General features: G+C 42.2%; 1 protein-coding gene across 9 annotated transcripts in view; it reads right to left on the minus strand.

Annotated features, from left to right (window-relative positions):
- The window catches only part of znf532 (zinc finger protein 532), a 178,239-nt gene that overhangs the window by 92,981 nt on the left and 63,488 nt on the right, over nt 1-21,770 (minus strand). The window lies entirely within an intron of this gene.

Genomic DNA, 21,770 nt, shown 5'->3' on the forward strand with positions numbered 1-21,770 from the left:
GTTTATTTAATATTCAGGGATTTCAAGTCAATAACATTGCTAATTTTATTTTCAACACTAAGCTATTTGAATATTCTGCTATGCATTTGGCACAGGGACACCTTTCTACCAAAAGTCACAAACAACTGCTTTTACAACTCAATGTGAATCATACTGATCAAAATTAAGATAATCATTCCTGCAAAGGCACTGGCAAATAATATTAGATTAGATTAGATTACCTACAGTGTGGAAACAGGTCCTTCGGCTCATCAAGTCCACACGGCCCCTTGAAGAATCCCACCCAGGCCCATCCAACTATAACCCACACACCCCTGAACACTACGGGCAATTTAGCATGGCCAATCCACCTAGCCTGCACATCTTTGGACTGTGGGAGGAAACCGGAGCACCCGGAGGAAACCCACATAGCCACAGGGAGAATGTGCAAACTCCACAGAGACAGTCGCCCGAGGCTGGAGTCGAACCTGGGTCCCTGGCGCTGTGAGGCTGCAGTGCTTACCACTGAGCCACCGTGCTGCCATCAAAATTATACACACTAATTATATCATTTTTGAGTTTTTACACTGTAAGAGAAAGTGCATAAAAGTACTTCAGACTGTTACATTTGATCCTTGTTCAAGTTGGAAGAACAGTCAACTTCTCTAAGCTATCCAAATAAATGAAGCCCCCATTCCTGGTACAATTCTACTAAAACCCCTTTGAAAACCCGGAGGCAGTTCTTTCTTTCTAAAGGATGGTGCTCAGAATTGAACGCAGTATTCTAGCTAAGGCCTAACCAGCAATTTCAAACTGTTTATCAGAAGTTCCTTATGCTTTAGAGGTTGAATCTTTCTCGATCGGGCCAGAGTGCTACAACTCTGCGTAGCTGGAAGCCCAGCCTTTTCCACCTCCCTAATCGCTCCAAAAGGTAAGGAAAAGCCCTCAAAACTGGCCCACAATTAAACACATTGAGGACCGGACCGTTTTAAAACCTGTCTCCCACACCTTTTTGAACTTCCCAGAAGAGTGTTACAGTCTAGCAGATATCTGCATCTGATGTGATGCATTAAATGAAGACCATGTCCGATAAAGACCACTGTGGTGGGATGAGTTGAAAAGGTAAGCCAAATGTTTTTCGAAGTTTTAAAGACTTATACCTTTGAAGCAGCCCATCACAGAACAAGAAAAGGAGTCAATACAAAGAGCTTTTATTAGATCAAGGGATGGAGGAACAGGGTGGTGACGCAGGTGAGGGATGGTATGGTCAATGTGACATATTCATAGGAGTCTGTAGATGTTCTCTTAACAGCGGAACAGAGGTTGAGAACATAAAAGGAGGAATTCAAAAATTAAACAGAGCTATATCCATGTATTACTGTTAGAAATATTATTTTAAAACAAAGTTTCAACCTATTACAATCCATTACTCAATGCCATCCATTACAGAGACTCAATCCCAGAGAAATATCCCTCAGATCAGCTTTTTAAAATCTTCATTTAACTGATACGTTTTAGTTTCTTTCACTGCCATTGTTGAGACTGTTGTTTTAACAATTCATTTCAGAGTTCATTAGCATCAACATTGCACAATTCTGATGGCCGAAACTTTCACAGTTATGATAAATTGAAGATTTTTATCCAAACTCTCATGACAGCAGTTTCATACCTTAAAGGTCATTAGTAAACCAGATGGTGTTTTTCTGACAATCGACAATTATTTCATGGTCATCATTAGACTCTTAATTCCAATTTTTTTTTAAAAAAGTTGAATTCAAATTCCTCAATCTGTTATGACAGGATTCAGATTATGATCACCAGAACATTATCTGGGTCTCTGGATTAACAGCCTCCTGATAATCCCACTAGGCCATCACCTTCCTTGTTTGTAAGTTCCCCAGGTGGGAATGGGGGTCTTTCAACCAAATCCAGAGACCAAGCATCAGGAAGGGTAGGTGAATGTGCTTAGTGTGACACTCCCTGTCCTTGTGACTGTCTCTTCCCCAGCAACACCTTCCCCCACCACCCACAACACTCAAAATCCCTTCCTCTCTATTATTCATCTGTATGTTTGGATTCAGCTCTGAAACTAGGCCTCGGGTGGGTGTTGTGCCAGTGGCCGTTCAATAGAGAGGCCACCATTCGGCAACCCTTGGAAGATAGTTCTTCTATTCTAGGCCTTTGGTCTGAGGGGAAGTCCGGCCACCCTCTGTCAAGTACGTGAGTGGCACAAGATGTGTCAGGCACTAGCAAGGAGAGGCAAGGCCATGATTCTACTCGCTACCTTGTAGGAATGTGAGACCTCTGCTTATTGCACAAGATTCAGCCCTAGTTCTTTCTTGTAATCTTAAGACTGAACTGTTACAAACTTCTAAAAGAAAAGAATTGACAACTGAGCAGTACACTAGAGATATTTAGACATGCAGTAAAACTTCCCCCTTATCAGGGGAAAGACGACAAAAACTTCAGTGGGAAAATTAATGTAAGAACCATTTCCATTTAATGTAGTGGAACATCTTTGCCAAAGTTGATACAAATATTGTATAATAGGAGTGTCGCTCGTAAAGAAATAAAGCAATTTCTCTGTTTTTTTCAAACCCTAAAGTTGATACTTCTTCACACGCACTTACAGTAATGCGGGGATCAGAAGTGGCGCAGGTACTTGCTGTGATGATTCAGTTCCCGCTTGTTGAATCATCACATCCTGTACAATCATGTCATGCTACAAATTTTCAGTCAATACCTTTAAAAACTAGACATTTATTTGTTAAAGTGGTTGTTGCAAATCTTGCTATTTTTCGCATTTGGACTACAGAAACTATCAGGTTTCTGGCAAATATTGCTACAGGTTAGTCTAGAAATGACTGTAGCTTGGGTTAGTTATGTCTATAGATGGGGGTAGCTCACAGCTGTCCACGGAATTCACATATCTCATTGTTGAGGGTGGACTAACAGCTGAAGACTATGGAGTTTCAGGATTACCTGTTGCCATGTTTGCAATGCAAAGCAAAGGGAAGATCCAAACACAGATTGCAGCAGATGGAAGTAAACTGCCACTATCAAATTCATATTGTATCATGATGGCCTCTTCTAGCCAAGCCAGAATGGATAGTCTTCAGAAATGTTAACCAAAAACACAAGATATGGGGCAGCACGGTAGCTCAGTGGTTAGCACTGCAGCCTCACAGCGCCAGGGACCCGGGTTCGATTCCAGCCTCAGGCAACTGTCTGTGTGGAGTTTGCACATTCTCCCCGTGTCTGCGAGGGTTTCTTCCGGGTGCTCCGGTTTCCTCCCACAGTCCAAAGATGTGCAGGCTAGCCCGTAGTGTTCAGGGGTGTGTGGGTTATAGGGAGATGGGCCCGGGTGAGATGCTGCAAGGGGCAGTGTGGACTTGTTGGGCCGAAGGGCCTGTTTCCACACTGTAGGGAATCTAATCAATATGAACACAAGAACTTATTTGGGAAAGAGCTGAAACTTGTGTAAAGCCACATTTTTAAAAAAATCTGTTTAAAAGATCAGCCAGGAGCTGTTTTCAGGCAAATCTATTAGAACCAGAAGTCATCACAAAGGGTAAGGATCAGACTTTGTAACTAGGTGCAAGTCATCATGCAGTTAGCACACATAACATGCCCCAGTTTCAGTGTTCACCTGTGAACCAGCCCCTGGGATATTCAACTACAAGAAACTGCACAGCCTATTGTAATTTGTCTTAAGCAAGATCCCACTCCAACTTCCACCAAAAATTTCATTCAAGAAATCAAGGCCCGCCACATTGGGAGACAGAAATCATAATTCAGAGACTGAATTAATTATAAGTTGCATCAATACACTATCTTTAACTGTATCCAGTCACTGAGCATATGCGTATGCTCATATACAGACTGCATGTTAGATCTTGTACCAATTCTGTGCAAGGGTATGAGAATAAATAAATAACCATTTATTAAGCTAATGAAACCTTACTGCTAAATTATTTAATTGAAATATTTACTCCAAGGGTTTAAAAAAAACACCTACTAGTCTTTTGCATTTATTAAAAACTTACACATGAAGTTTTCTGATTTTTACCGTCAATTAATTGAGCTACAAACTGTGTAGCCAACTTGAGTGCATGAGAGCTACATAGTGTTAATTAAATCTAAAAAGCAGTACAGGCATTTCTGCTATAATGCATGTTTCATTAACATGAATTGGCTGTAAGGCAATTGACAAATAGTGGAATGTGAGGCTGGATGAACACAGCAGGCCAAGCAGCATCTCAGGAGCACAAAAGCTGACGTTTCGGGCCTAGACCCTTCATCAGAGAGGGGGATGGGGGGAGGGAACTGGAATAAATAGGGAGAGAGGGGGAGGCGGACCGAAGATGGAGAGCAAAGAAGATAGGTGGAGAGGGTGTAGGTGGGGAGGTAGGGAGGGGATAGGTCAGTCCAGGGAAGACGGACAGGTCAAGGAGGTGGGATGAGGTTAGTAGGTAGCTGGGGGTGCGGCTGGGGGTGGGAGGAAGGGATGGGTGAGAGGAAGAACCGGTTAGGGAGGCAGAGACAGGTTGGACTGGTTTTGGGATGCAGTGGGTGGGGGGGAAGAGCTGGGCTGGTTGTGTGGTGCAGTGGGGGGAGGGGATGAACTGGGCTGGTTTAGGGATGCAGTGGGGGAAGGGGAGATTTTGAAACTGGTGAAGTCCACATTGATACCATATGGCTGCAGGGTTCCCAGGCGGAATATGAGTTGCTGTTCCTGCAACCTTCGGGTGGCATCATTGTGGCAGTGCAGGAGGCCCATGATGGACATGTCATCAAGAGAATGGGAGGGGGAGTGGAAATGGTTTGCGACTGGGAGGTGCAGTTGTTTGTTGCGAACTGAGCGGAGGTGTTCTGCAAAGCGGTCTCCAAGCCTCCGCTTGGTTTCCCCAATGTAGAGGAAGCCGCACCGGGTACAGTGGATGCAGTATACCACATTGGCAGATGTGCAGGTGAACCGCTGCTTAATGTGGAATGTCATCTTGGGGCCTGGGATGGGGGTGAGGGAGGAGGTGTGGGGACAAGTGTAGCATTTCCTGCGGTTGCAGGGGAAGGTGCCGGGTGTGGTGGGGTTGGAGGGCAGTGTGGAGCGAACAAGGGAGTCACGGAGAGAGTGGTCTCTCCAGAAAGCAGACAGGGGAGGGGATGGAAAAATGTCTTGGGTGGTGGGGTCGGATTGTAAATGGCGGAAGTGTCGGAGGATAATGCGTTGTATCCGGAGGTTGGTAGGGTGGTGTGTGAGAACGAGGGGGATCCTCTTGGGGCGGTTGTGGCGGGGGCGGGGTGTGAGGGATGTGTCGCGGGAAATGCGGGAGACGCGGTCAAGGGCGTTCTCAATCACCGTGGGGGGAAAGTTGCGGTCCTTAAAGAACTTGGACATCTGGGATGTGCGGGAGTGGAATGTCTTATCGTGGGAGCAGATGCGGCGGAGGCGGAGGAATTGGGAATAGGGGATGGAATTTTTGCAGGAGGGTGGGTGGGAGGAGGTGTATTCTAGGTAGCTGTGGGAGTCGGTGGGCTTGAAATGGACATCAGTTACAAGCTGGTTGCCTGAGATGGAGACTGAGAGGTCCAGAAAGGTGAGGGATGTGCTGGAGATGGCCCAGGTGAACTGAAGGTTGGGGTGGAAGGTGTTGGTGAAGTGGATGAACTGTTCGAGCTCCTCTGGAGAGCAAGAGGCGGCGCCGATACAGTCATCAATGTACCGGAGGAAGAGGTGGGGTTTGGGGCCTGTGTAGGTGCGGAAGAGGGACTGTTCCACGTAACCTACAAAGAGGCAGGCATAGCTGGGGCCTTTTGCAGGAGGGTGGGTGGGAGGAGGTGTATTCTAGGTATTTTGCAGGAGGGTGGGTGGGCTTTCCGGAGAGACCACTCTCTCCGTGACTCCCTTGTTCGCTCCACACTGCCCTCCAACCCCACAACACCCGGCACCTTCCCCTGCAACTGCAGGAAATGCTACACTTGTCCCCACACCTCCTCCCTCACCCCCATCCCAGGCCCCAAGATGACATTCCACATTAAGCAGAGGTTCACCTGCACATCTGCCAATGTGGTATACTGCATCCACTGTACCCGGTGCGGCTTCCTCTACATTGGGGAAACAAAGCGGAGGCTTGGGGACCGCTTTGCAGAACACCTCCGCTCAGTTCGCAACAAACAACTGCACCTCCCAGTCGCAAACCATTTCCACTCCCCCTCCCATTCTCTTGATGACATGTCCATCATGGGCCTCCTGCACTGCCACAATGATGCCACCCGAAGGTTGCAGGAACAGCAACTCATATTCCGCCTGGGAACCCTGCAGCCATATGGTATCAATGTGGACTTCACCAGTTTCAAAATCTCCCCTTCCCCTACTGCATCCCTAAACCAGCCCAGTGCATCCCCTCCCCCCACTGCACCACACAACCAGCCCAGCTCTTCCCCCCCACCCACTGCATCCCAAAACCAGTCCAACCTGTCTCTGCCTCCCTAACCGGTTCTTCCTCTCACCCATCCCTTCCTCCCACCCCAAGCCCCACCCCCAGCTACCTACTAACCTCATCCCACCTCCTTGACCTGTCCGTCTTCCCTGGACTGACCTATGCCCTCCCTACCTCCCCACCTACACCCTCTCCACCTATCTTCTTTACTCTCCATCTTCGGTCCGCCTCCCCCTCTCTCCCTATTTATTCCAGTTCCCTCCCCCCATCCCCCTCTCTGATGAAGGGTCTAGGCCCGAAACGTCAGCTTTTGTGCTCCTGAGATGCTGCTTGGCCTGCTGTGTTCATCCAGCCTCACATTTTATTATCTTGGAATCTCCAGCATCTGCAGTTCCCATTATCTCTGGGAATTGTAATTGATTCTGTTTACAAGCTTACTTATTCGTTATTTTTCCAGTTCTGAACAACAGCCCAGCCTGGAACATAACTTGTCCATAATCTTAGTTATTTATGCATAATTGCAAATAAATGTGCTAATTTAAGTAACACAGAGGACAAACGGCCTATTTTGTTTTGCATTCACTCATGGGATATGGCATCACTACCTGGGGCAGCATTTACTGCCCATTCCCAATTGTGCTTGAGAAGGTAGTGGAGATGCCACCTTAAAAATGCTGCAGCCCATGACAAATTTCAACGAGAAAGCAGAATACCGTAAAAATCATTCACAAAGTTCCAAATCCAGAGATTGCTGATAGAGATCTCACCAGTATACCACAGATTTCAATTTCAATGTGCATCAAACAATTTGCCCTGATTTTCATTACATAACGTCACTAACATATAAAGGCACCAGTACAATTCCAGTGATTGCCAGTTATTACTAAAGCAGCTTAGAAAGGATTTAGACAGACTCACTGGCAAATACAACATGGCCTATTATCAAATTAATCAGATAGTGTTATTCTCCACTGTAGTGACTTTCAACTGGAGAGTTCAATACTAAACAAAATTAATTCAATGTGCTCTTGATAAATATTCTGTTTATAAAAGCAGAACCCAAAACCACTGGCGTTAAGATAATCTAAGATATTGTATTGAAAAGCTAAATACTTGGTCCTATTGTACATAGAATTCTGCCCATCCATTACTATTGTCCCCAGTGATACTGTCAAATGGTTACTAACCCCAATGCCATCTATTTAAAATTGTCATTGGTTGGTTAAAACCTTTCAGTGCTTTTCTCCTCCTTATATTTATAACCTTCTCCACCCCGACAATACCACTGCACCCCATCTAGAAAACAGTCAAAAGATTAGATAATTTATGTGTATCAATACAAATTGTACTCCGCCCATAATCTCTCTGAAGAGCACAAAAAAACAAAAAGCCTTGAAGGCACACTTTGAACACCAAGTGAACATAACTTATGAATGGTACATGTCCAACATTAGAGCTGAAGGTGAAGGTTGGCTACATTCCAAACATTTTCTTTCCAGCTGCACGAAACTTCAAGATCCACGTGCAGCAGCAGATTAGCACACTAGCAACAAGCATGCATGGGACCTCAAAGCAGCTGTATAGCCATGCAGCTGAGAGGGAACATTGGATTGCATTACACACAGTTTGCAGAATCCCATAATTTTAGTTCCTGAATGGTGACCTCATCAAACATAATAGAATCCCTTATCCTTGAGATATAATCATATGGCAGCACTGCTCACTAAGGAAAGGGAATCTTTTGAAGTTATAAGTATGTGGAAATGTTCTGTTTTGTTCCCTTATTCATATCATTTATATATATCATGAACAGCTGGGATTCAAGCACTGATCCTTGCAATACCCCATGAGCCACTGCCTGCCAAGTGGGGAAAAATAAACATTTATCCCCCATTTAAAAGAAAGAAAAAGTATGAAACAATAAATCAGTGGCGCATGCAATAAGGACGACAACTGGAATCTACAAATAGATCAGGTAAACCAAACTAACAATGGTATTGCAGAACAGGATTTCCTACAATGTCCACATGATAATTTTTTTAAACCGATATATTGAAGAAGCAGCTGGAGAAAAGGCTATTCTGGACTGGACACTGTTCAATGAGAAAGAATTAATTAACAATCTTCTGTGTGGGGCCCCTTTCGGAAGGGTGACCATAATATGACAGAAAACTTAATTATGATGGAGAGTGAAGTAGTCCAATCTAAATCTATGGTCCAGAATTTAAATAAAGAGAAATATGAGGGTATGAGGTGGCAATTGGCAAGGATGGATTGGGGAATCTTACTAAAAGGGGTTTACAGTGAATATGGATTGTTAAAATTTAGAGAACATATTCATGAACTAAATTAATTATTCATTCCAGTGTGGCAAAAAATAATACAGGAATGATGGCTTAAAAAAAAGGAATAGCAAAGAACAGGCATATAAAATTGCCAGAATTAAGCAGTAAAGCTGAATGTAAGAAACATTTTAAAACTCAATGAAAGAGAACAAACAGCTTTAAAAAGGGAATATAGGGTATGAGAATAAACTTTCACGGGAAATACGAAATGACCATAAATGCTTATATAGATTTGTCAAAACAAAAACATTAGTCCCCTACAATCAGAAGCCAGGGGAATTATAGTAGGCAAGCAAGAAGCAGCAAAAGAATAGAGTACATACTTTGATAACAAAGTGTGGAGCTGAATGAATACAGCAGGCCAAGCAGCATCTTAGGAACACAGAAGCTGATGTTTCGGGCCTGGACCCTTCATCAAAGGGTCTAGGCCCAAAACGTCAGCTTCTGTGCTCCTAAGTTGCTGCTTGGCCTGCTGTGTTCATCCAGCTCCACACTTTGTTATCTCGGATTCTCCAGCATCTGCAGTTCCCATTATCTCAGAGTACATACTCTGTTACTGTCTTCACAAAAGAGCATTTTTGAATGACAAATCATGCTTAACAAATCTGGAGTTTTTTGAGGATGTAACTAGTAGAATTGATAAGAGAGAACCAGTGGATGAGGTACGTAGGTATTTGGATTTTCTGAAGACTTTTGATAAGTTCCCACATAAGAGATTAGTGGGCAAATGAAAACACATGGAATTTGGGGTAATACATTGGCATGTTTGAAAATTAATTCATACACAGGAAACAGAGTAGGAATAAATGTGCCTTTTTCTGAATGGCAAACAATTACAAATGAGGGGAGACAAGGATCAGTGCTTGGAGCCCAGTTATTCACAATATGTTATAAATGACCAGGATGAGGAAGCCAAATGCAACATTTCCAAACTAAAACAAAGAGCTGGAGATCTGAAACAAACAATTCAAAATTTGCTGGAGAAACACAGCATCTGCCTGGCAGCATCTGTGGAGAGAAAGAAGAGTTGACATCTTGAGTCCAGTGACTCCTCTTCGGAATTGATAGCGGCTAGGAAAAGGCAGTATTTATGCTGATGATGAGGGAATGGGGGGGGGGCGGAGAAAGGAGTCAGAGGATAGGGGAAGAGGGAGCCCAAAGTGAGCGAGAGAGAGAGAGAGAGAGAGAATGAAAGAGAGAGGGAGGGAGAGACAGATGAAGAGGAGGCAGACAAAGGGACTGTTGATAGGAAGACTGATCTGGATGGCAACCTGGATGATCAATCTGGCAGAATATCTCCTCTGTCGGCTCTGGGGAGAGATCATGCCCCCTTTTTCACAACCTGTCCACTAGCATTTGGTCCACAAAGCAGGGCACTAGTTTCTACTTATTCACAATGTCAGGGCAATGTCATGAACCACAATGGCCTTTTAAAGACGGTGTTGGCACCAAGGATCCCAGAGTATCCTAGCAGTGACAAATATTTTCTACTACAGCAATTGGAGGATTTAAGCTACTATTGGGGCGCCATAGGGGCATGGTCAGTAGTTTATGAGGTGATTTTGGGATCATAGCTCGAGAAGTTTCACTAGCCTTCATGAAGTCCATGTAACTCAATGCGAAAGACCCACTGCAAACATTCTTTCAGGAAAGCAATTTGCCATTCTTACCTGGTTTGGCCTACACGTGACTCCGGACCGATAGTTCTGTGGTTGTATCTTAACTGCCCTCGAGGCAATTAGGGATGGGCAATAAATGCTGGCCCAGCCAGGGGCACCTCATGAACAAATTTTTAAAATGGCAATATTCTACACAGTAAAACCAATTCATTGGCAATATAAACAAAAATCTTTGGTTCCATATATTGTGTGTTTGAAGTAATCTCTTCAGGGAGTTTTCTATTTTAAAAGCATTAATCTTGAAGTATACTCCAAATGCGCAGCAAATTAATTCAAAGTTACTGGATTTTTTAAACAAAGAAATGCACATTAAATAAAAACTGAAAAAGACTGAAACGTACAAAAGTTCTCAAAGGAAGCTACATTCTGAAAATCTCTATAATGTCTCAGGACAAGAAGTCATTGATTTAATGAAAAAACCTTCCATATCATTGAACTGACAAACCTAGCAGACTATCTGGAATATAATTGCACCTTCCACCATAGACATTTTCAAAAGAGAAAGACACCTGAAAAGAAACATTCTCCTTTTTCACATCCGATGTAATTCCCTCAGAAAGAAAACATTACTAGAGAGAAATAATGTCAAAGGAAATGGAGCTCCAAGCTATATTAAATTTAAAACATGCAATTCCTAACATCATAAGCTTTGAAACACCGCCAGGTTTAATGACAGGAAGGTAAATATACAGGCCGCAAATTTAAATGGGCGAGTACAATACACAGAATGACAACTAAGTTTTCAGCAGAGGAACTGTAAAGTTAGAATGCAGACACTACTTACAATTTACCAAGTGAAAATAAGCATTACACCACAGCAATGAGCGTAGGAATTGTTTCACAAGAACAAAAGTTTGTTCATCTTCCTCTCTTGTTGCTCATGAAATTTTGCCATGTGCTTAACTGCTACTGGACTTACCTACTTCACAGTAACTACAATTCAAAGTAATTAATTGTACATTAACAGCTTCGAAAGCTATTCAAAAGCTGTGATCAGATGTAATACCATAACCATACTGGAGCAGAATTAGATCATTTGGCCCATCTAGTGTGTTCAGCCACAATCAAATGGAGGAGATGTTTCTCAACCCAGTTCTCCTGCCTTCTCCCCGTAATTCTTGGTCCCTCTATGAATCAAGAGCCTGTCTGAATATGCATGTGTCTCCTTAAAACAAACTCAATTACTACATTACATTAATGTATGGGAATTCATCAGGATATAACCAAACCTACCCTTAGGTATAAATTGGCAGGTTAGAACATAGAACATGGAACATTACAGTGCAGTATAGGCCCTTCATCCCTCAATGTTGCGCCGACCTGTGAAACCAATCTGAAGCCCATCTAACCTACACTATTCCATTATCATCCATATGTTTATTATGACCATTTAAATGCCCTTAAAGTTGGCGAGTCCACCACTGTTGCAGGCAGGGCATTCCACGCCCTTACTACTCTCCGAGTAAAGAATCTACCTCTGACATCTGTCCTATATCTATCACCCCTCAATTTAAACCCATGTCCCCTCGTGCGAGTCATCACCATCCAAGGAAAAAAGGCTGTCACTGTCCACCCTATCTAATCCTCTGATCATCTTGTATGTCTCTATTAAGTCACCTCTTAACCTTCTCTCTAACGAAAACAGCCTCAAGTCCCTCAGCCTCACCTCATAAGCCCTCCCCTCCAGACCAAGCAACATCCTGGTAAATCTCCTCTGCACCCTTTCCAATGCTTCCACATCCTTCCTATAATGCAGCAACAAGAACTGTACGCAATACGGCATATGTGGCCGCACTTATATACAAGTTTTACATAACTATTACATTTTTTGAGGGGGCCAGTTAGCTCAATTGCCTGGATGGCTGGTTTGTAATGCAGCGTCAGCCAACAGCATGAGTTCAATTCCTGCATCAACTGAGGTAACTATGAAGGATTCTCCTTCACAACCACCCCGCCACATCACCTGTGACATGGTGACCCTTGGGTTAAACCACCACCAATGAACACTCTCTCTAATGAGACAGTAGCTTTATGATTCTGGTAAAGCTGTAGCGACTTTACGTTTTGCATTGTTCAACCTACCAAAACAAATATTATTGTATATTAAGGACTTATTCAACACAAGGGGACTATTGTATATCTCAAGTTAATAATCAATGTTTTGTCAGATAACACAGCCAAGAGTTGTCACATTACCTTCATTTGATGCCACAATCTTGAAAAACATTTTTTTCACCACGTACCACATATCCACAGAAAAAATCTCAGTAAATTTAATATTGACATGGACCTTATGTCCGTCCAGAAGCTGCAAGGACAGACTTAGGACCACTGACAAAAGTCCAAAATTGTGTAAAGTCTTGATATAAAATGAAACATTTTGAATTTCCTGCATGTCTGTAATATAAAAACAGTGGGTGGTTAAAATCCTGTATCACTAAAGAATCTGACCAAATGACTCCTTTTTTACATTAGATTCCTGATTTTAAAATATCAATTCACTTAAAAAGCAACCTGCAACCACTAAACATTCAGTAATAAAATCCCGCAGAAACACTTCATGCAATCATGGAATTTTACACTACAGAAGGAGGCCAGCTGACCCATTGTGCCCATGCTGCTCAGAAAGAGCTACCCAGCTAGTCCTACTCTCCAGTCCTTTCTTTGTAGCCCTCTAAGTTCATCACTGTAGAGTCAGTTTGTACACCAAAACACAACATTTCTAACAAACAGCTAAATACTACTGAAACAATCTTACTCAGGCTGCAACACAATTGCATGTAACCTTTTTCTGAGCACTTTTCTCTTTCTTGATAGAGCTTATATTTGTCTTCTATTTTGTACACTGATGGAGGTAGAGGGTTTTGAAGGACCTTGAATCCTGGTTTGTAAAAAATGAATTGACGGAGAGGATTTGAGCCTGCTCAGCCATTTAATGACATCATGGCTGATGCATGGCCGAACGCCTCTATCTGCTTTTAAAGATCTATTCATCTCCTAATACCTTTGCTTAACAAAAGAATTATCTATCACAGATTTAATGAACAACTGATCCAGCATTAACTGCTGTTTGTGGAAGGGACTTCCATACATCTACCACCCTTGTGTGTAAAAGTGAACATCTCTCCTGAATGGTCTGGCTCTAATTCTCACATGATGTTCCCTAGTTCTAGAATCGCCAGCCAGTGGAAATGGTTTATCTTTATCTACCTGGTCTTTACCCGTTAATATACTGAAGTCTTTGATAAGGACACCACATAACCTTCTAAATTCTGGAGAAAACAGGCCTAATTTGTATAATCTCTCCTCATACTTTAATTCCTGAAGTTCGGATATCATTCTTGTATACAAATAGTATATTCCCTCCGAAGTCAATTTCTCCTTCTCATGGTGTGGTGGCCAGATTTGCTCACAGTACTCCAAGTAGGGTCTAAATCAGCATTTTGTATAACTACAGCATGACTTCTGATTCTTTGTACTGCAGTCCCTTAGATATAAAGACCAGCATTCCATTAGTCATCTTAGTTATTTTTTGTATCTGTTTCTGATCTATGCATCTGAATCCCCAAGTCTCTTTGGACATCTACTGTATTTTGAAATGGATTATGGAGTTTTTCATTAATCTTTCATGGAATGCAGACAATGATAAATAGGTCAGCATTTATTGTCTATCCAGAATTACCCTAGAGAAGGTGGTCATGATGGGCTGCTTTCTTGAGCCACTGCTGTCCTTGGTGTCTGGGACACCCACTCTGCTATTAGGATGGAAACCCCAGGAGTCTGACCTAGTGACACTGACCATGTCAGCATCATTTTCTTTCCTGCACCTGCAAGTTCCAGAATCTGTTTAAGAGCCACCTAAATGCATGATCCAGGATTTCTGAGAGCACAATGTGTCTGTCATATTCAGAGATTCCAATCTGTTGCTCAAAAACAAGTCAGGACCAATATGGAATTGCCATATCAGGAGACATGATGGCGTGGTGGTATTATCACTGGACTATTAATCCAGAGACCCAGGTAATGTTCTGGGGACACAAATCCTGCTATGGCAGGTGGTGAAATTTGAATCCAATGAATGTCAGAATTAAGTGTCTAATGATGACCATGAATCCATTGTCGATTGTTTGAAAAACTCACCTGGCTCACTAATGTCCTTTAAGGAAAGAAACTACCATGTGACTTTGGACCCATAGCAATGTTGTTGACACTTAACTGCCCTCTGGGCATTAGGGATAGGCAACAAATGCTGATCTGGCCAGCGATGCCACATCCCTTGAATAAATAAAAAATAAAGTTGCCAGGGTATTTCAGTGCAGGATCTTGTGATAAACTAGGCAGGCAGCACTAACCCATTATCAGTTGGCTGCCTATCTTTCCACAGTTTGAAAAAGAGTCCAAGTGCTTTTGCATTCTTATGAAGTGGACTATTGCTTTTTAATATAACCAAGTTAAAGATAGTGAATAGGTCTCTAATCAGTGGGAGTGTTTTCATTTGTAAAATTACAAATTCTTCAATAGAAACTGAATAATTTTACTTTATTGTAGCATGTTCTTTAGGTCTGCTTATGGGGGATGTTGGGTGGTTTGCTATGGCAGGTATTGTGGCCACGGCTGATGGGTGGGGATATGGTTTGGCATTAAGTCAGTATAGAGGCAATAAAGGGCCATAAAGCCTCATAGGACAGCATATATTGGCATGGACGATGTGTAGGTCCAAAGAAGTGGGTATAGAAGCGTAGATGATAAAATGTGAGGCTGGATGAACACAGCAGGCCATAGAAGCGTAGTTTGGCATGGTTAAATGAGGCACCATGTGATGAGGCTAGACTGCGTGGTTGGCATGAATGAAGCATGGAGAATGTGGGGAAGAGTCAGGTGTTGTGAACGATAAGCGCTGTTTTTGTTTTATAACTTCCTTTAAAATCTTGGACAAAGTGCAAATGCACTAGGCAGGCTTTCCACAGGGACCGCAGGGATACCCAACAGCCTCTGTTCTATTTCTGTTATCGCCCCGCATGATATTTAGAAAACCCAGCTCCCAAAGAATGAAAACTCAAAGTTCTACATCATTTGCATCCGGGCCAGTATGCAGAGCCAGGAAATGTCTTCAGTCAATGCTCCTGACACAAGAGCAAAAATGTAGGCATTTGTTTTCAATTTAGATTATCAGCTTTTTATAAATCTTTTTTCCTTTTTTCCCCTGAACATTTTTTTTTCTTTCAATTAATCAACTGGCACACGGATCTTCAATGACAAATTGAAACTGGACAAATGTCTAACAAACCTACTCAACTTATTGTTGAGCACACAACAACCACAGGGAATAAGAATGTGGTGTTGAAAGGCAAACCCAAAGCTGTCCTTAGGATTTTAAATACTTCAACAATCTATATTCTGCAGATAAATTAAGTCACTGTAAAAGCTCTGAAATAAGTTCCTGGTAACCGCACCTGGTAAGGCACTTAAATTTATATTTAGAATTTTTCCACACGTATGTTAAGAGTCACAGGTAAAACTCTGATGAAGCCTTCTCTACCATAACTAAATTGTCATCTTACTGTTAAAGAAGAAAGAAAAAATCCCATCCGAGATATGTTTGCTAATTGGAAATACTGCTCTTGTTAGGGGAAGAGCATGTGTAATATCCGAAGCAATCTCCCTAACTATTAGCTTGCGATTCACTGAATTGCTGCATAAGCTCGCACTAAGCTATATGTACAACAAAGAAAGCCTCTTTGATTCCAGGCGCCTGATTTTCATGACAGAGGCAGGAAATGGGAGGCAGAACAAATTTCACAATCCCACCTCTGTGTTGAGATTGCCGGTGGGAGGAATCCTGCAGAAATCTAAGTCCTTAGTGGCCTAACAGTGGACTTGCTGCTGAAAATGGAGGGGGCCCAAGTCTAGCGCAGGCAGTTTATAAAGGCTGCCTCTATCTCAAAAAAAAATTCTCGCTCTAGTGATTCTGGAGTAGTATTTCTGACATACAGAGTGAGAGAGTTAGCCACTGCTTAAAAACCACGATCCTCACCAATCTTATTCCTCGGCATCATCACACCATCCCACCCTAAATCCAGTCAGCTCACACCACTTCATCCAGTATCCATTTAATGAACACAGGACCTATTGTGATGGTTGAAAATCATTGAAAACCCTACAAAACTCCTTGGGAAAACAAGCAAACTCTTTAATCTAACTGCATAAGCGATGTGAAGCACTTGTAGAATGCGTAGACAGTTAAATTACAGCCAAGAGCATTACCACCAGAGCCATGACTGTCAAGGTGTTAATCATTAAGTTGAACAATTGTGTAGAGTGTACTGTTGCACATACATTCTAGGAATTATATAAAAACAATCAAAAAGTTGCCAGTGTTTTTTCACTAATTCAAAGGATGGAGTTAAGAAGAAAGAGGTGACTTTTTTTTCCTGGTGATGGGGCTGCATTGATTAAAGTGGTCTTATTATGAATTTTTACAAGAAAATGAAGAGGTTTTGCGGTTAAGCCTCCCTACCTCTAAGCCAGAAGTTCTGAGCTTGAGGGCCCATCACAAGACTTAGGCCATATAGGTCTAAAGCCGCTACATTAGTTAAGGAACAATTTGGTAATTAGAAAAATAGATACCAGGACACTGTCTAAATGACTTTAAACTCTGGTGGCTATTAGTGATAACAGAGGATGGTTAGCTTTTTGCAAGTCCAAAATTCAAAATCAAAGCATTACTCTAACCAAACAGTAAGTTGGAGAAAAGACAGAGACAGCTGAATCAAAATCCACAATATCAGTGTATGATCACCCACTTATAGAAGTTTATAACGTCATAAGGGGCCTCACATTTTATTATCTTGGATTCTTCAGCATCTGCAGTTCCCATTATCACTGGCAACTTTCAAGGATCTGTGTACATGGACACCGAGATCTCTCAGCTCATCTACACTACTAAGAATCTTACCATTAGCCCTGTACTTTGCCTTCTGGTTTCTCTTACCAAAGTGCATCACCTCACACTTGTCTGCATTAAACTCCATTTCCCACCTCTCAGCCCAGCTCTGCAGCTTATCTATGTCTCTCTGCAACCTACAGCATCCTTCGTCACTGTCCACAACTCCACCGACCTTAGAGTCGTCTGCAAATTTACTAACCCATCCTTCTACACCCTCATCCAGGTCATTTATAAAAATGACAAACAGCAGTGGACCCAACACTGACCCTTGCGGTACACCACTAGTAACTGCTCTCCAGGATGAACATTTCCCATCAACTACCACCCTCTATCTTCTTTCAGCAAGCCAATTTCCGTTCCAAACTGCTATATCTCCCACAATTCCATTCCTCTGCATTTTGTACAACAGCCTATTGTGGGGAACCTTATTGAACGCCTTGCTGAAATCCATATACACCACATCAACCGGTTTACTCTCATCTACCTGTTTTGTCACCTTCTCAAAGAACTCAATAAGGTTTGTGAGGCACGACCTTCCCTTCACAAAACTGTGCTGACTATCCCTAATCAATTTATTCTTTTCTAGATGATTATAAATCCTATCCCTTATAACCTTTTCCAACACTTTACCAACAACTCAGAGAAGGCTCACTGGTCTATAATTACCAGGGTTGTCTCTCCTCCCCTTCTTGAACAGGGGAACCACATTTGCTATCCCCCAGTCATCTGGCACTATTCCTGTAGACAATGACAAGTTAAAGATCAATGCCAAAGGCTCGGCAATCTCCTCCCTGGCTTCCCAGAGGATCCGTGGATAAATCCCATCCGGCCCAGGGGACTTATCTATCTTCACCCTCTGAAGGTTTTCTAATACCTCTTCCATGTGAACCTCAATCCCACCTAGTCTAGTAGCCTGAATCTCAATATTCTCCTCGACAACATTGTCGTTTTCTAGAGTGAATACTGTCGAAAAATATTCATTTAGCGCTTCCCCTATCTCATATGACTCCACACACAACTTACCACTGCTATCCTTGATTGGGCCTAAGCTTACTTTCGTCATTCTTTTATTCCATAAATACCTATAGAAAGCCTTAGGGTTTACCCTGATCCTGTCCGCCAACGACTTCTCATGTCTCCTCCTCCAATTACAACATTTAAAAGGCATCTGGATGGGTATATAAATAGAAGAAGTTTACAGGCATATGGACCAAATACTGGCGAATGGGGCCAGATTAATTTAGGATATCTGGTCAGCATCGAAGAGTTTTTCTGAACAGTCTGTTTCCATGTTATACATCTCTGTGACTCTATGACCCTGTTTTCTGAATACAAACCTTATGACCAGTGGAAGCATTAAGTGACCAGAGAGACCAGCATTATTTCTGCACCAAAGAAGAAACAAAGAATCGGCTTCAACTCTTGCCTTACCATACAAAGCCAGGATAGGAAGCAAAGCTTATAATCAGGATTGGAGATCAATGATATCAGCGATGAGAATGGAGGTTTGGACAATTTAACTTTCACAGATAAAATTTACCAAAAAGGTGATTTCCTAACTGCTTATTAGGTGTGGTTATATTTTGACAAATTCAGAAAGAGTGAAGTTAGTACCATGGAGCATACAAAATGGAATGGAGTAGATTATTTGCAAGACTGCAGAAATTCTATTTGGAATATCCTCAATCTGTGCTGGCATTTAAGTTATTTGACTGTGCCAAAGTATCAGCTTTAGACAGACTTGTACTTTTGGTGGGAATTAAATTTGCAAATAAACACACACTGATGTTGGAAGGAGAAAGAAAATCTTCTTGGAAAATATTCCTTTCTAGCAATGCTCATCGTGCAACTGGGTCAATTTGCTACATGACAGCAAATGTTAAAGGACTGGTGAGACCGTCCAGAGAAAGGACATCAAAGAAAGCATGAAAGAAGAACTTTAACTCAGAGAAACAAGGACAGGGATAACACAGTGCTAGATGAACAGAGAGGCCAAGCAGCATCAGAGAAGCAGGAAGGATGATGTTTCGGGCCTAGACCCTTCTTCAGAAACAAGGACAGGAATGCTTTTTCACATCTGTATTCCAGAAGTGTGGCACAAGTGACCACCCTTGACATCAAAGCTGCATTTGACCAAACGTGTCATCGAAGAACCCAGCAAAACTGGAGTAATTGGGAATCAGAGGAAAACATTCCACTGTTCAGAGCCATATCAGACATAAAAGAAGCTGGTCGTGGTTGGTGGAGGTCCGTCATCTCAGTTCAGGGCAATAATGCCAGAGTTCCTCGGGGTAGTGTCCTAGGCCCAACCATCTTCAATTACTTCAGTCCCTTCATTATAAGGTCAGAAGTGGGGATGTTTACTGAGGATTGTACAATATCCAGCACCATTCAGAACTCCACAAGTTATAAGTGGAGCAGAAGGAGCCCATTCGACCCATCAGGTCCACTTCCCCATTCAATACAATCATGGCTAATCTGATAATCCTCAACTCCACCTTCCTGCCTTATCCTATAACCCGTGATCCTCTAATGATTAGAAATCTGTCTACCTCAGCCTTGGGTATACTTAACAACCCAGTCTGTACAGCTCTCTGTGCTAAAGAATTCCACAAATTCACTGTCCTTAGAAAACAAAATCCTCCTGGTCTCTATCTTAAATAAACAACTAGTGCCCCTCAAATTATGCCCTCTGTTCCTAGATTGTCTCAAAGGGATTTTAGATTTTATTGGAAACAACCTCATTGCATGTATTCAGTCACAATCCCCATGAATAAAGAACAAAGGACAGTACAACAAAGGAACAGGCCCCTCAGCACACATATTCTTACAAGTATAGTTGTGAACTCAGCCCCGGCCATCATGTAAGCCAACCTTCTATCCATTGACTCCATCTACATTTTTCATTACCGCGGAAAGGCAGCCAACAAAGATTCTTCCCACACCAGTCATAATCTCTTCCAATCTCTTCCCTCAGGCAGAAGGTACAAACGCTTAAACACGTTGCTTACCAACAGGTTCAAGAACAGCTTCTTCCCCAGTTATTGGACTCCAAAGGTTCAAATTTCAAATCTCATGTTGATCTTGCTTTTTGTGCACCTTCTTTGCAGTTGTAACTTTGTATTCCTCGCTCTGTTCAATCACCCTATGATCTTTGTGTCTTTGTATGTTATGATCTGATGTACTTCACACAAAACAAAACTTTGCACTGTACATATGTATGTGACCATAATAAATCAAATTAATCAAATCAAAAACATCTCTTCCCATTCATCCAAACCCCAATGAGTACAAGAACAATCTAATTAAACTCTCTTCATAAGACAGTCCTTCCACACTCAGGATCAACCTGGTGCATTTTTTTCTAGACTGCCTCCGATGCCAGTGTACCTTTCCTTGTATAAGACTGTGGTCTGACCAGTGTCTTTTACAGTTTCAACAAGGTCTACCTATTTTTATACTCTATTGCCTTTGAAATAAATGCCAACATTGTCTTCCCCATTACCCACTGAAACATGGATGCAAGTTTTTATGTGACTGATGCATAATGACCACCAAATTCCTCTGTGGTGTATTTGTCTGTAGTCTTTCTCCATTTAAATAATACTCAGCTCCTCAATTCTTCCTGCCAAAGTTCATAACATCATATTTTCCCATATTGTATTTTATTTGCCAAGTTTTTATCCATTTGCTTAACTCAAACTCTTTTGTCATCTTTTGAACCTGCCTTCCTGCCTGCTTTTGTGTCAAATGGAAACTTGGCTGTAGAACATTCACCTCCCTCATCCAAGTCATTAATATTTTGTAAGCAACATTCATTCTGAGCCGCTCTCAGGATCCACACACAGTGACTGATGTGCTGACATGATTCGCAGCTTCTAGTTGTGAATGTTGTTTCTGTGCGCAAACCTCATAGGTCCAAGCAAAAGAACTAAGTTATTAGTGGGAATGCTCACTGCAAACAATTTTGGCCCCAGCACTGTTCTCTCTGACATTCCACTAGTTGTAGGTTGCTATCCTGAAAAAGCGCCCCACCCCACTTAGCTCAACTTTCTATCTGCTAATTGTTCGCCAATTGTTAGCGGACTCATCTTATTAAGTAGCCTAACTTATCAAAAGCCTTCTGAAAATCCAAATACATTACAACCGCTGCTCCTCCCTTAAAGCGATCCTGCTTGCCAACTCTCCAAAGAGTTCTAACAACAATTAATATAACGTAAATAATTCTAATACAATTCTATATCAATAAGAAGTCATTATGGGATAAGGTGCACGAATGAAGATAGAGTGAGTATCTATGTTATGGAGCTGGATGAACACTGCAGGCCTAGCAGCATCAAAGGAGCAGGAAGGCTGACGTTTCGGGCCTAGACCCTTCTTC

Source organism: Stegostoma tigrinum, chromosome 1 (assembly GCF_030684315.1).
Source record: "Stegostoma tigrinum isolate sSteTig4 chromosome 1, sSteTig4.hap1, whole genome shotgun sequence".
Lineage (NCBI taxonomy): Eukaryota > Metazoa > Chordata > Chondrichthyes > Orectolobiformes > Stegostomatidae > Stegostoma > Stegostoma tigrinum.